This window comes from Neofelis nebulosa, chromosome 2, assembly GCF_028018385.1.
Source record: "Neofelis nebulosa isolate mNeoNeb1 chromosome 2, mNeoNeb1.pri, whole genome shotgun sequence".
In the NCBI taxonomy this organism is placed as follows: Eukaryota; Metazoa; Chordata; class Mammalia; order Carnivora; family Felidae; genus Neofelis; species Neofelis nebulosa.
Genome location: NC_080783.1, coordinates 145727258 through 145742414, shown reverse-complemented (window position 1 = coordinate 145742414; position 15157 = coordinate 145727258).

Below are 15157 nucleotides of genomic sequence, written 5' to 3'. Positions count from 1 at the left end.
TCCTTTGATCAATACATATATTATAAATATTTCACCCACATTTTCTTTGCCTATTCATTTTTTTGTTGTTTTGACAGAGCTTTACATTTTGATAAGGTTCAGTTTGTTGTTTTTATTTTTTTTTTATTATTATTATTTTTTTATTTTATTTTTTGGGACAGAGAGAGACAGAGCATGAACGGGGGAGGGACAGAGAGAGAGGGAGACACAGAATCGGAAACAGGCTCCAGGCTCTGAGCCATCAGCCCAGAGCCTGACGCGGGGCTCGAACTCACGGACCGTGAGATGGTGACCTGGCTGAAGTCGGACGCTTAACCGACTGTGCCACCCAGGCGCCCCAGTTTGTTGTTTTTAAAGTTCTCTAGTTAATCCTCTTTAAGTCTTGCCCAAGGAATTTTTGCCCACCCCAACATCATGAGAGTTCTTCCATTTTTTTTTTTCTAGAAGCTTTGTAGTGTTTACTTTTGTGACTAGGTCTGTGATATATCGCTAATTTTTGTGCGTGGTGTGACGTAGGAGTTGAAATTCATTTTTCCCTTTATGGTTATGTAGTTATTCCAGAATAATGTGATGAAAAGATTCCTTTACGTACTGAATTCCTTGGTGCCTTTGTAAACAATAAACTGATAGCATATATATGGGTCTATTTATGTTGTCTGTGTTCTATTTGTCTATCCTATTAGGTACTGCCTAGATTATAGTGGCTTTATTATAGGTCTTCAAATCAGGTAGTATATAGGTATATATATACTCTTTTCTTTTTCAAGATCATTTTGGTATTTTGCCTGAATTACCATTTATCTTATTCCTTGCCCATATAATTTTATAATCAACTTATTAATTTCTACACAAATGCCCACTTGGATTCTGATTACAATAGCAGTGCTTGTGGAGAAGGGAAATCTGTACTAGTTTGCTAGGGCTATTAGAGCAGAATACCACAGACTGGGTGACTTGAACTACAGAAATTTATTTTCTCACAGTTCTGGGGGCTAGAAATCCAAGATCAAGGTGTCTACAAAGTTTGTTTTTTTCTGAGGCCTCTCTCCTTGGTTTGCAGATGGCTGCCTCCTTGTTGTGTCCTCACAGGATTGCCTCTAAGTTGGTGTGTGTGTCTGTGTCCTAATTTCTTCTTTTTACAAGGACACCAGTCATATTAGGTTATGGCTCACCCACGTGACTTCATTTTATCTTCATTACCTCTTTAAATGCTCTATCTTTATTTATTTTTTTTTTTTTTAAATTTTTTTTTTTTCAACATTTTTTATTTATTTTTGGGACAGAGAGAGACAGAGCATGAACGGGGGAGGGGCAGAGAGAGAGGGAGACACAGAATCGGAAACAGGCTCCAGGCTCCGAGCCATCAGCCCAGAGCCCGACGCGGGGCTCGAACTCACGGACCGCGAGATCATGACCTGGCTGAAGTCGGACGCTTAACCGACTGCGCCACCCAGGCGCCCCTAAATGCTCTATCTTTAAATACAGTCACATTCTGAAGTACAGACAGGGTGCTAGGACTTCAATATACGAACATAACATGTTGACAATATTAAAACTTTCAGTTCTTGAACATGACATATCTTTCCATTTATTTAGATTACCTTTGATTTCTCTCTGAGTTTTGTAGTTTTCATTGTATAGCTCTTGCACACACAGTGATAATTTATATGTAAACATTTGCATTTAATGTTTTGGGTGGTATTATTAGTAGCATTTTTTTTTCAGATTTAATTCTTAAATTGCTAGTGTACAGAAATCAATAAATTCTTGCATGTTGATCTTATAAACAGATACTTGCTATACTTACTTATTCTTGTAGCCTTTTTTGGTATGTTGATTCCTTATGATTTTCTACATACATAATCATATTGTTTTTGAATAAAAACTATTCTATGTTTTTGTTTACAATCTGAATGGTTTTATTTATTTTTCTTTCCTTGCCACACTTGCTAGGACCTCTTGTGAGGTCCTACTACAATGTGAAAGAGTAGTAGTGAGAAGAGACATTCTTGTCTTGTTGTTGACCTTCGCAGGGAAAGGATTTTTACCATTCAGTAGCTATATGTTTTTTAGAACTGTCCTCCATCAGCTTGAGGAATCTCCTTTCTATTATTATCTATTGAGTTGAATTATCTTTGCTGATGTTCAATTATGCCAACTTAATATATTTTTTTGTATCTATTGAGATGATCATTTGACTTTCCTCCTTTATTCTGTTAGTGTGATGAATTGGTTTGATTTGTCTTGAAGTGTGTTAAAGCAACTTTACATTCCGAGGATAAACCCCACTTGACCATATGGTATTATTCTTTTCAAATACTACTAGATTTTATTTACTAATATTTTGTGAGAATTATTGGCCTCTAATTTTTTCTTGTGATGTCTTTGTCAGTAAAACAAGCTGAGAAGTGTTCCTTCATTCTCTATTTTCTGAAAGATTTTCTGTAAGATTGATAATGATTATTTTAGAAATATTTGAAGGAATATACAAATGTCTGGAAGTGTTTTAAATTATGGATCCTAGCTCTTTAACAGATACAGGGCTACTTATATTTTCTACTTCTTCTCTTTCAGATTCAGTAAGCTGTGTCTTTCAAGGAATCTGTCCGTTTTATGTATGCTGTCAAATTTAGTAATACAAGTTTTCATAATCTCCCTTTATTATCTTTTAAAAATGTATAAAACCTGTAATGTTTTCTTTTTTATGATATTTGTTTGGGTTTTATCTCTCCTTTTAAAAAACATAAACTATTTACCTTTTAAGCAATTTCAGTTTTAGTGAAAAATTGAGTAGTAAGTACAGAGTTCCTATATACCTCTGTCTTTAGTTTTCCCTTAATATTAACATCTTGCATTAGTGCCATTCATTTGTTGATGGGCCAATATTGATATATTATTGTTAACTTAAAAAGTCCATAGTTTACATTAGCTCTATGGATTGCACATTCTGTGGGTTTTGACAAATGAGTAATTACATGAATCCAACCTTACAGTATCATAAAGAGTAGTTTCACTGCCCTAAAAATCCCATGCTCCACCTATTCATCTCTCCCTCTCTCCAAACCCCTGGCAAACACTGACCTTTCTACTTTCTCCATAGTTTTGTCTTTTCCAGAATGTCATATATCTGGAATTGTACAGTATGTAGCCTTTTCAGGTTGGTTTCTTTCACTGAGTAATATGCATTGATGTTTCCTCTGTGTCTTTTTGTAGAATGATAGCTCATTGCTTTTCTTTCCTTTTTTAAAATTATCTTTCTCTAGGGGCTTAACAATTTTATTAATCTTTTCGAAGAAAAAACTGTGGTGTTGTTGCTCTACTGTATATTTCACTATGATCAGAAAGCACACTGTGTGTAATTTTGTTTCTTCAAAACAAATACCGAGACTTCATTTGTATTTGTATGGTTCATTTTGATGAAATATTTGTTGTTTCCATCACTATATTACTTTTCTGTCTACTTGTTCTATCAGTTATTGAGATGGAAGCACTGAAATTTCCAACTGTAATAATATATTGTCTATTTCCCCTTTTAAGGCAATCAAGTTTTGTTCCATGTATTTTGAAGCTCTGTTAGATACATAGTCATTGAATACTTTTATGTCTTTTAATGGATTGGCTCATATATCATTATCAAATGTCTTCTTTTATTTCCAGTAACATCCTTTGTTTTGAATTCCCCTTTATCTGATACCAATATAGTCACACCAGCTTTTGCATGTTTACATTTGCATGGTATATTTTCTTCCATCCTTTTACCTTCGACCATTTGTATATGTATATTTCAACTGCGTTTCTTATAGTTGTAACTTTTTTTCCTTCATCCAGTTTGACAGTCTATCAGTTGTTGTGTGTGTCCATTTACATTTAATGCAATTATTCCTGTTGCTGAGTTTAAAACTACTATTTTGCTATTTATTTTCTATTTGTCTCTTCTGTTTTGTTCCTCTGTTTTTAGCTTCTTTTGGATTAATCAATATTTTTTTTATTCCGTTTTGTCTCCTCTATTGACTTTTAGCTATACTAATATATATATTTGTTTGTTTGTTTATTATTTAGTAGTTGCTCTAGGAATTACAGTATGTCTCCTTAATCTCTCACAATCTATCTTAAGTTGTTATACTACTTCATGTTTAATGTGAGAGCCTTATAACAGTATATGTCCACTTACTTCCCTCCCATCCTTTGTACAAGTGTTGTTATAGATGCGACATGTATTTCTTTTTTAAAGTTTATTTAAGTCATCTCTACACCCAATGTGAGGCTCCAACTCATGACCCTGAGATGAAGAGTCCCACATTCCTCTGACTGAGGCAGCCAGGCACCCCAATATGTGACATATATTATTAATATGCTACTAACCTTATTTGTATCTTTTAAAGAAATTAAAGAAAGAAAATAGTCTTACTATATTTCCCCACAATTTTCCCTTTTTCTATGTTCATCATTTCTTCCTATAGAGCTGTCTTTCCATCTGATATTATTTCCCTTAGGTCTGAAGAACTGTCTTTAATTTTTCTTGTAGTATGGATCTGCTGCCTATGAATTCTCTCCACTTTTGTTTATCGGAACCTGTATATATTTCATCTTAAATTCTGAAATATATTTTCACTAGCTATAGAATTATTAGTTGAGAGTTTTAGTTTTCTCTCAGCAATTTAATGATATGATTCATTGTCCTCCAGCTTGGATTATTTCTGATTGGAAATCAGAAATCATTCGTATTGTTGCTCCCCTGTAATGTGTCTTTTTTTTTCTGCTGGATACTTTAAAATGTTCTTATTTTCCATTTCTTGCAATTTGACTATAATGTGTTTTGGCATAGTTTTCCATTTTTATTATTTATTTATTTTCCTGCTTAGGCTTGGTTTAAAAAGTTCTGCCTAAATCTATGGGTTGATGATTTGCAGCAACTTGGAAGAAAGACAGCCATCATTTTTTTAAAGTAGTTTTTTGCTCCCCCATCTACTTGTTTTCAAATTCTAATTGCATGTGTGCCTTTATTGTCACATTTAATTATGTATTATGGAAAATAGATATTTGTCTACATGTTTGTTTCTTCTAGAATAGAAGCTTTCTGAAAGGTCGGTGTCTTGTCTTTATTTTTCTATCCTCATAACTTCATATAAGTTAAGACATACTTGGGAAAAGCTCAAAATATATTTGTGGAATTGATGAACAAATGACTGGTAGTAATGACCACTTATTAACTGCTTACCATGTACCACTACAGTTTTAGGTACTTTCATGTGAATTACTCATTCCTACCTCACAACAATCTTGAGAAATAGAAAATGTATACCCTGATTTTACAGAGGAGTTAAACTGAGGCCCAGAGCTCAATCAGCTTGCTCAAGTGTACATCACTTCCCAGTGGGGGAGCTGGCCTTGAACCCAGCATCAAAACCATCTCTTTGTAATTAATGGCGATGGAGAAAGTGCACAGCATCATCTTGTACTACTAGGCTTTGTTTTGCGTCCCATCCTGTACCATCACTCATTAATGAAAGGAAAATAAATTGTGGGCAACACCAGGAGTTGAGGAAACAGATGGCAAAATGGCCTTAAGCTGAATGGGACTGGGCATGCCCAGCAGGAGTGTGTTCCGACTGAGATGGGCAGAGAGGGCAAGGCTGGGGGCAGGTGCCCCATTTGCACCTACTCATGCAGTTTAAAAGATGGCAACAAACAGCCATCCCCAGTGACAACAGGAAACTTGTTAGCTTCTGTTTCTTACCTATTTTGGTCTCTGCAAAATTGATCAATTTTGGCCTCCACTGGGAGTGACTTACAAGGGCTTACAAAAAGTGTTGCATATGAGTTCTTAGGGAAGCACTTCCAGGCACACCATCAAGGTAAATATAGGAGCAGCATTCTGAGTTTCTTTTCTACTCCATGTGTCCTGTGATCCTGGTAATTTCCGCTAGAGAAAGGGGTTACCTTGTGCCTTAACAAGAAAATGGTGATTAGCAAATTATTTTTTGTTATGGCTGTTTCATGATATTACTGATCTGAAATCTACCTTTATTTATAGCCCCACATCTTCTATTTATTCGTTGGTCTATTTGTCTCTCTGACATGTATCTCACTTTGCTGCTTTTAAAATTTATTCTGCTTTGTCAAAGTCTCCAGTATCCCCATTTTGATTTATGGCTTTTTAAATATACCTTGTTAGTGTACATTTTGGACAGTGTTAACATAATTTCAGGTATTGAGGACAAGTGAGGAATCTGCTTAAGTCCTTAGGAGAAGCTAAAAAGACTATTAACAACCCAAGTCCATAAAAAACATCTGTTCCAGTCATGCTGGTGATTTTTTATTAGTCCTTCAAATCCGTAACAAAGATCTCTAGAGCAAGACAAATGTTCTAGTGGAGTGCAATTTCCAATTTCTTAGCTAACCTGATTTTGTTGATTCATACATATGCATGATTCAATGCTGTTCCTGAATACAAAAAAAAAAAAAAAAAAGGAAAGAAAAATTCTTTGGGGCTCTACTTCCCTTTTATATTATTTATATTCCTTGAAATGCCCTTGAAATTTCATTTGCTAAGGGAAGCTAAACAAATAATTGCATACTAAAAGGGAAATGAGTCTAGCAAGCTAGATAATTTGTAACATCAAATATTCTTTTTTCACGGTTAACATTTTCTCTGTGAGGAAAACATGAGGAGTAAACAGACCAATGTATCTTAAGTGCAATAACTAATAACAATGCCAGATGCATGAAGTGAAAATACCTCAGGATATATGCTCACAGTCCGCTTCATCATAGCTGAATGCAATATGCTATAACAATAATAGGAGTCACGCTTGTCATATTTCTCCTGATCTCTAAAGAAGGATGCCAATGCCATAGTAATGCACCTTGCTTCTCTTTCTGGCTACCAACATTCTTTTTTTCTTATTGGGACCCTATTACATAGTTTGAAAAGTTTCCTCTGAAAACAAACTTGACAGTACTCTGAGGCCAATGTAATGAGACAGACACTGGCACTTAGTTCAAAATCAATCATAACCACAAACGGAAAGGAGTGGGTAAAACATATCAGACATTGTTTGAGATTCATCATACTGTTCTCCATGGGAAGGCAGAAAGGCAGTGTGGGGATGAAACTTCATTTCTCTGACGTGACACTCAATGTCTTCTACCCCACTATCAGAAGGGTTTGCATGGTGAGGCACGCTTCTCGTTGACTACACCCTGAGAAGTGTCTTGAAAATGAAGTACGTCGTAATTGAAATGAGCAGGTTTGATTAGGCAACAGCTTGATGGACAGTCTATATTTCTGTTTCCAAATAGATTTCTGTGCTTATGTAAGAAGTGACTATATTTTAACACTCAAACTTCATGGTAAGATGGGGGTTCTGAGTGCTGAAAGAGTGAGGAAGGAGTCAATCTGCTTCTTGGTATTGAGCATCTGGTCCTAAATTCCTGCTCTGATCACCAAAATAGAAGAGTTTTAGAGGTAGAAGAGATGGAACAAACAGGGGTGGAGAAAGGAGAGGTGGGACAGTCAAGAAATATCAGGGTCCTCGGCCTTCAGGTCACGTCTCAGGCCAAATCACTTTTCAGTAAGGTCTGAGAACTTCCCTGTTTGACTCTCCTTTGGTTACTTCTGTTGCCTGTGGTGTATACATAGTGCAGTGTCTTCCCCAGTCACATCTCTGTTTTCTCACTCACCTCCGCATACCCATTGGCCATTCTCCCCAGCTGCTCCTTTCTCTGGTGTCATCAGAGACAAGTTCACACATTTCTTATATTTTAAGGGCTCTCCTACTAGTTCTTGGTGGAAAGTATGGACATAACATGACTATAAGTGTTATTACCAAGTCATAACACGACTATGGACATAACATGACTATAGAGGTGTACTCTAGAGAGATTTAAAGGACCAAGGGGCAATGGGGATAGAGGAAGAGGATTTTACAGAAAAGAGGTAGGGCTCTAGGGAAACAAAGTAAATGATCTACTGCTCCTGCAGATCTGGAAAAGTTTCCTTATTTGGAAACATAGGTTAAGAAAAGTCATATTATCAGCTTTTGATGCATGATCCAAGATCAGGGGAAGGCAACCACAGGCACAGATCACAGTGAGATCATGGGAGAGGTTCGTACAGGAGCGCTGGCTATTCTATAAAGGTATCTGAATGAATGAGTGCAAGGTTGCTCTGGCGTAAACAGAAACTGAGCTCTAATGACTGAGAGGCATGCTTCTCCAAGTTAGTAGTTCGACCGAGGTGAATAAGGCTTGCAGACTGAACTCAGGAACCCTCAGTCTGTAAACACCCTGTACAACTAGTGTAGAATACCCGGGTTACATGTTAATGCCTTAGTCACCAAAGTCCTTTGTACATTCCTGTAATAAGAATGACTTGTGTGTGAGAGGCAGGAGAGCTAGTGGTGATGAGCCAGACCACCTGCATTTGAACCTTGCTGTGTCACAGGAGTACCCATGATCCTAGCAGATGTGTCCTCATATAAAAGTGGGACAAATGATAGAACTCAGCAAAAAGGATTTGATGTAAGTATGTATGTATGTCACTTAGAAGAGTGCCTGGAATAAAGTAAGCACTACACAGATATTTGTTATTATTACTCTTTTTAAAGGTTTTAGCTAGATTTATGGGGAAGGGACAGCTGTCCCCGCTCACATTTCATTGTTCTGTGCACTCTATGACCCACGTCAGGCCAGCTTCAGTGCTGGACTCCTGCCGTGATCCTGGCTTGGGTTTCAAATTGTTCTTGGCCACCCTAATCTATGTTAGGTTTTATTTTCTTGAATGACTTATTTGGATTTTTCCAGGAGGTTCTGGCAAATCCTAAATACATAATTTTCCCAAATGAAGTTAAAACAAGAAATGAGCAAAAGATTACAGATCCATTACCAGCTCTTAAAATAGTAGCTCTTAAATATAGCTCTTAAAACTATAGTTTGGACTATAGTTTCTGTCTCTCTTCTAAGATAGGGTCTGGGATCCCCCACTGAACTGCTACTAGTCACTTTTATTTTGGGGGGTAGAATCTGTTGGCCCCCTATTACCATCAAAGGCTGTGTGGAAGGCCGGTAGGACTTTCCCTTCATTATGGCCTCTCTTGCCACCCCGAGTCTTGGGAGGTTATTGAGTCAGAGCAGACTTCAGGTGTAATTCCACTGGCACTCTGCCTCCTGCAGGAGAAATTTCTATGAGAACTTGCCACATAAATGCTGGAAAGCTGGGTAACTATTTGAAGAAAAAAAATTTATGTAACGTAACCAGCACAGTGCCTGACACAAAACACAGCCCTAATAAATGATTCTTTTATCCATTGTGTCATACACACAAAAATCACTTGGGGAATTTTCTCACAAGACTAATGAGATTATAACATATGTAAATCACCAAACAATGTCTGACACTTGGCAGACACTCAATATTTACCTAAATCAACTATACCTCTTCCTTTGCCCCAAATCACATACTACGTTGGGGCAGATCTGGGACTCTAGGCACCAAAATGTTTCCTTTCTAAAAACTTCAATTTTAGGATTTCAAAATCACTTGTGGAAAAAAACCCCTACTTTTTAAACTGGAGAAGAGTAGATATTTTGTCCAAATACATTACAAAATAGAGAAGCATTGAATAGATTTAACAATATTTATTCAACAGCTTGCATGTAGTCATTTGTAGAAGACCAAAAATACATTTTAGTGTCTGCTTTGAGAGAATTTACAGTCTATTTGGGGAACTAACGTCTACCCTGAAAATCCCATGGGTTGTTGTCAGGATAATGTGAATTTATGAGTAAATGTGCTTTGTAAATTGAAATCAAAGGCAAATTATATAGACATAAAATATTAAGCCATAATATAAAAACATATACTTGTAGATATTACTAGAATATATTAACACAAGTTAATTGACTATGACTATGTCTAATCTGCTTTTTTAAAAAAGCTTAACAAATGTTTATTTAATGAAAATATTATACTGACCATGCCGATTATTCCCATGCTTTTCTTTGTAGAAATTGTCACAACAAGATCTCAATGATAGGGTTTTTTGCTTCTGTTAATTTGTTTTCTTGTGATGCATTTCTGAGATTGGAATTGCTAAATGTTTAATCTTCTTTTTAACCCATTGATTACTTTTCAAATTGTATTCACTGTGCTTTTAATTTCTAGAAGTTCTATTTCTCTCTCTTACTAATCTGCCTGACTGGTCACTTTTCATAGTCTCTTATTCCTTAGTTATGCTTTTATCTATTGCTTTCATTTACTTAAAAATGCTAAACATATACTTATTTCATATTCTGAATCTGGTTATTTGAATATCTGCCATCTTTGTAGATCTAATTGCCTGATTTTTGTTTCTATGAATAATTGTCCATGGTGGCTTAAGTTCTCAAATGTGTGTGTGTGCGTGTCTGAAAGGGAGAGAGCTCATGATCCTTCCAACTTTTTCTGTGGTATGATTCCCTAGAGAAGATTTGTGTGTGATTCTCCCAGATACCTGGGAATACTTTAAACTAAATTAGTGGCTTAGGTATTTGGGGGCTATACTATTGTGTGAATTCCAGCCTCAAACCCATGTGAAGACTGGCTTGTGGTTACAAATTCTCATGGAAGTTTTTCTCTGGTCTCCTATAAGCCAATGCTGTGATTGGAAAATTTCCTTAATTGCCTCCTTATGAGTGGTGCCAGAGAATTTTCATGTTGACCCATCAAAAGAATTGCCATCTGGGGTCCCAGCTATATGTGGGAGGGTCTCTGCTACAACCTCTCTTTTGCAAGTGGCCCAGGCATTTTTTTTCCTTTAATTCCAGATAGCGTATTAAAGCTGAAGCCACCAGTTTTATGAGATGCTCCCATCTTTTGTTCAATATGTCCTGACCTGTGAAGAAGGCATCACCTATTTTCATTCCACTTCAGCTATAACTTGAACATGTTTTAAAAAATTATCCAGCATTTTCATATACCTTTTTCTAGAAAGATTTTTTGGCTTGCTCTGTTGTTGCATGAAAAGTGTGTCACTTGCCTTTCCATTAGCTATCACATAGCATTTTCCTAATAGCATTTTCCTATAAAAATAAACATAATTCTTGAACAAAATGGATATTATTTTACTTATAGATGTCCCCCAGTGTTGAAGGTTTAAGAACTCTCTGCATGTTCTTACCAGTAGAAAATGAGCACAGGAAGTCGTGTAGGGAACAAAGAATCCTTATCAGTCAGAGCCCCACAGTTTCCTGGATTCCGAATTTCCTAGAGAATTTATGTTGTAGAAAGAAACTAGGCTCTGAGGCTCCCCCTCTTCTAATATTAGATGCTCTGTCTGAATAATTGAGTTAATAAAATGAATTCCAAGACACTTCACCAACCACCTTCATGGAAGTTTTAGAACTGCCTCGAAAGTGTGTTCTTGATTCTAATATAGATCGCACCACTTCTGAAGAAGCAGAGGCAGAGGCCTGACCTTTCCTAAGAATCCTGAGTGTGAGAGAAGATAGAGCATGTTTCCTGCCAACTCTATCTATGTGGAATATGATCCAGTAGATATGATGTTCTCTGAAAACAAATCAGCTATTTCTCTCAGGGAAAGGAACAAGAAAGGAGTGAAGAAATTCCTATATTGTCTTTGGCAGCACTTCCCACATGGCGAAGTGGACAGAAGTTGTTCACAAAGCAAGATGGGAACATAGAGATAGCACTAGTGTTAATCCCAGCCATAATTCATTTAACCATTCTCTTGTCAGGCATTTAGGTTATTTCCAATTGTTTGTGCTACAGTGAATGCATTTGCATACATCTTTGGCCACATCTTGGGTTACTTCCTTAGGGTAGATTCCTTTTTTTTTTTTAAGTTTATTTATTATTTTTATAGAGAAAGAGAGAGCAAGGGAGAGGCAGAGAGAGAGGGAAAGAGAGAGAATCCCAAGCAGGCTATGCAGCGTCAGCACAGAGCCCAACGCAGGGCTCAAACTCACAAAGCATGAGATCATGACCTGAGCTGAAATCAGGAGTCAGAGTCTTAACTGACTGAGCCACCCACGTGCCCCCTTAGGGTAGATTCCTAATGTGGGCTCAAGGTTCCAGAAGAGCATCGTTGAAGCTCTTGGTATGTGTTAACCAAGTGCATTTGATAAAGGCTGAATGCTCTGATTTATAATCTACCTGAGTGGTCTTATCATTTTGTGCCAGCATTGAGAATGGCCATTAAGAAAGATTTTGAAAAATAGATTGATAAACAATGCTATTTAATTGTTGCAATGTAATTGTCTTTTATTATAAGCAATGCTGTCTACTTTTCATGTTTATGTGATGTTTATGTTGCTTGTGTATGTCCTTTGCCATTTTTTAAGTTGGCACATTGGTGTTTTTCTTTTTGATTTATGATACAAAATTCTTTATAATGATGACAATTATTTTTCATATTAGATGCACATATTTTTCCTTGGTTTGCTCTCTGCCTTTAATTTGTCTTTATAGTGGTGTGGTAGATATTTCTGTTTTCTACCTAGATTTCTTCTCTCCTTTTCCATAGTTGAGTAGAGCTAGGCATGTGACTCTCTGCCAGTGCGATGTGAGCAGAAGTGATGGATACCACTGTCTGACTGTGCCTTTAAGACAGTGGGAATGCTTCCTTCACACCCTTCTCCCTGCTTACTGGCTGGAATCCCAGATGTGATATAGGCCCAGCTTTAACCATGCAGGCAACAGGAGGGCCCTGAAAGATGGCAGAGCAAGGGTTTGGAAAAAACTTGGGTGAAACTGAATGGCAGACCTTGGACTCCTAGGTGACTGTGCATAAAACACTTCTTTAAGCAAAGTTACTTGCAAAGTCAAAATTGTTGACTCCCTGTCACAGCAATCTACCCTTACTCTAATGGTTTTAGTCACACAGAAATTAGGTTTTTAAGCTAATAAACTATTTCTTTAGGACGTCTCTCATAACTTTTATGTATTCTTGATCCAAGATCTTATAGCTATTTATTAATTTCTCTACCTTTTTATAGTATTAATTTAAAAAGTATAGTTCTTTAATCCATTCGGAATTGGTTCTGGTGTACCATGAGGTAAAGTTGAACACATTTCTTAAAAAAGTTATCCACTTGCTTCAGCACTAATTATTGAATAATCTCTCTTTTTTCCATGGCTTTATGGTTCCATCTCATTATACACTTAGAGACTGTTTTTGAAATATCTGCTTCGTTCCATGTACTGCCCGTTTCTATTATTGTGAAAGTAATATAATGCTTTATTATAACTTTATAGAATAATTTAGTGGGTAAGTCTTTTCTTTGAACTTGATTTTCAAAATTTTCTGTGTTATTTCTTTACACATCTTCTTATATAAATTTGGAATCCTTTGTCAAGTCCTTGCCTTTTTACTCTACACCAAAGTCCCACTAGGATTTTGATTATTATTGCATTTAAACTTCTATGCTAATTAGTGAATAATTGATATTTTTACAATAGTTAATTTTCCTATCCAATAAAATAAAGTCACCTCATTTATTTGCTATAACTAAGTAAAGCTCTGAAGGTTTCTTCATAAAATCCCATAAATTAATTTAGTAGTAAAACAAATAAATAACAAATATAATTAAATATGATGTTTAACATGAATGTTATCCTTTTCTACTATATTCCCTAAATAACTGTTCTGATATATTGGAAAGCTTTACCTATTGAATATTTATCTGTACGTGGCTTGTTTAGTAACTTCATTTCGATCTCAGCTGATTTTCAGTTGATGCTCTGCATACGTTTCCTCTGTATTATGATAAAGCTCCTCAAATGAGTTCTTTCCACCCACTGACTTGATTTTATTTAGTGACAATTCTGCTCTTTACTGCGTCTAGTGCAGATTTTAATTCTTCTGTTTCATTTTTTGTTTCTTTATAATCTTTACTTATGTCAGCCAGATCCTTTTTATCTCAGTCTGTTAGGGTTATAATTTATACCCTTCTCTCCTTTGCTGAAAGCAGTGTTTGGGAGTTTTAGAGAAGTTTAAAGAGAAAGATGATCATACAAGGTTTTTTAACAGGCTTTCTTGCAGTAGTCACAGTGATTAGAAGTATAGGCTTTCTAAGTATAGGAAACCCGTATTACTGATGGGGTTTATTTGTTACAATTTCGTGCTTTCTTATATATCTTAAGTCAAATGGGATTTTTTTTCTCAGCCTATGTTTATGTTTATGACAGCTTAATAAAAGCACGTTATTTTATTTTCACCTTCTGGATAGGCTAAATTTCATTCTGCCAACTGAGTCAGTCAGGGTCTCAGCAGGAAACAGATGGTAGACTCTAATTGGGTAATTTGGAGACAGTCTAATAGACTATTTGCAAGGATATGGGTGAGGAGCAGCAAAAACCCACAAGGGATAGCACCAAACTCCAGAGCTAGTGAACCCCAGGCCTGAATGACTACAGGGAAGAGTGGCTTCCAGAATCCCAGCGTGAGAGCCAGGTGGAGCGTATCTCCAGACTGAGGCTGTGCCGTTGGTTGAGGGTCACTCCTGGATAGCAGGCAATAAGGTTGGGGAATAAATAACCAGCCTCAGTCTTATCCCTACATTTCCTTTGGGTGCTCCACACTGGTCAAACTCAACTGGAAGTCAGAAGTCAAGGGGTTGCGTTAATCAGGCTATACAAATCAGCCCCAGGGGCCTAGCTAGACCAGGGTGGAGAAAGGTAAATCTGGAAGGGTAGGCAAAAGACAATAAGTTACATCAATCAAAGAGTCCTTAACTTTTCATTGTTGTGAACATCTTTCTCCTTTCACTGGCCAGGCCTCCATTTGGTGAGTGTTCTGGATGGAAACTATTCAAAGTCAAGGGTGCGTTTCCCGAGGAAAAGGAGAGAAAGATGGCATAGGAGGACAATTCAAAGGAGGTAGCTGAGTGAGACAAAATATCACTGGAGGTCGCAGAAAAGATGGGTAGATAGCTACTCTATGGGCAGGCTCAGAAAACTTGTGTAACCCATCATAATTAAAGAATCATAGCATCACTAAAAATTCGAATCTCCTTTTGTGTGTATCTCAATCACTTAAGGAGGTTCAGCTACAAAGACCGACATAAAATATGCTAACATCAACCATTGTCTTCCATTGTTTTGCTTAAGAGAACTTGCAGGAATTTTTTCACTCACCTGGTTTGGAAAAGTACCGAA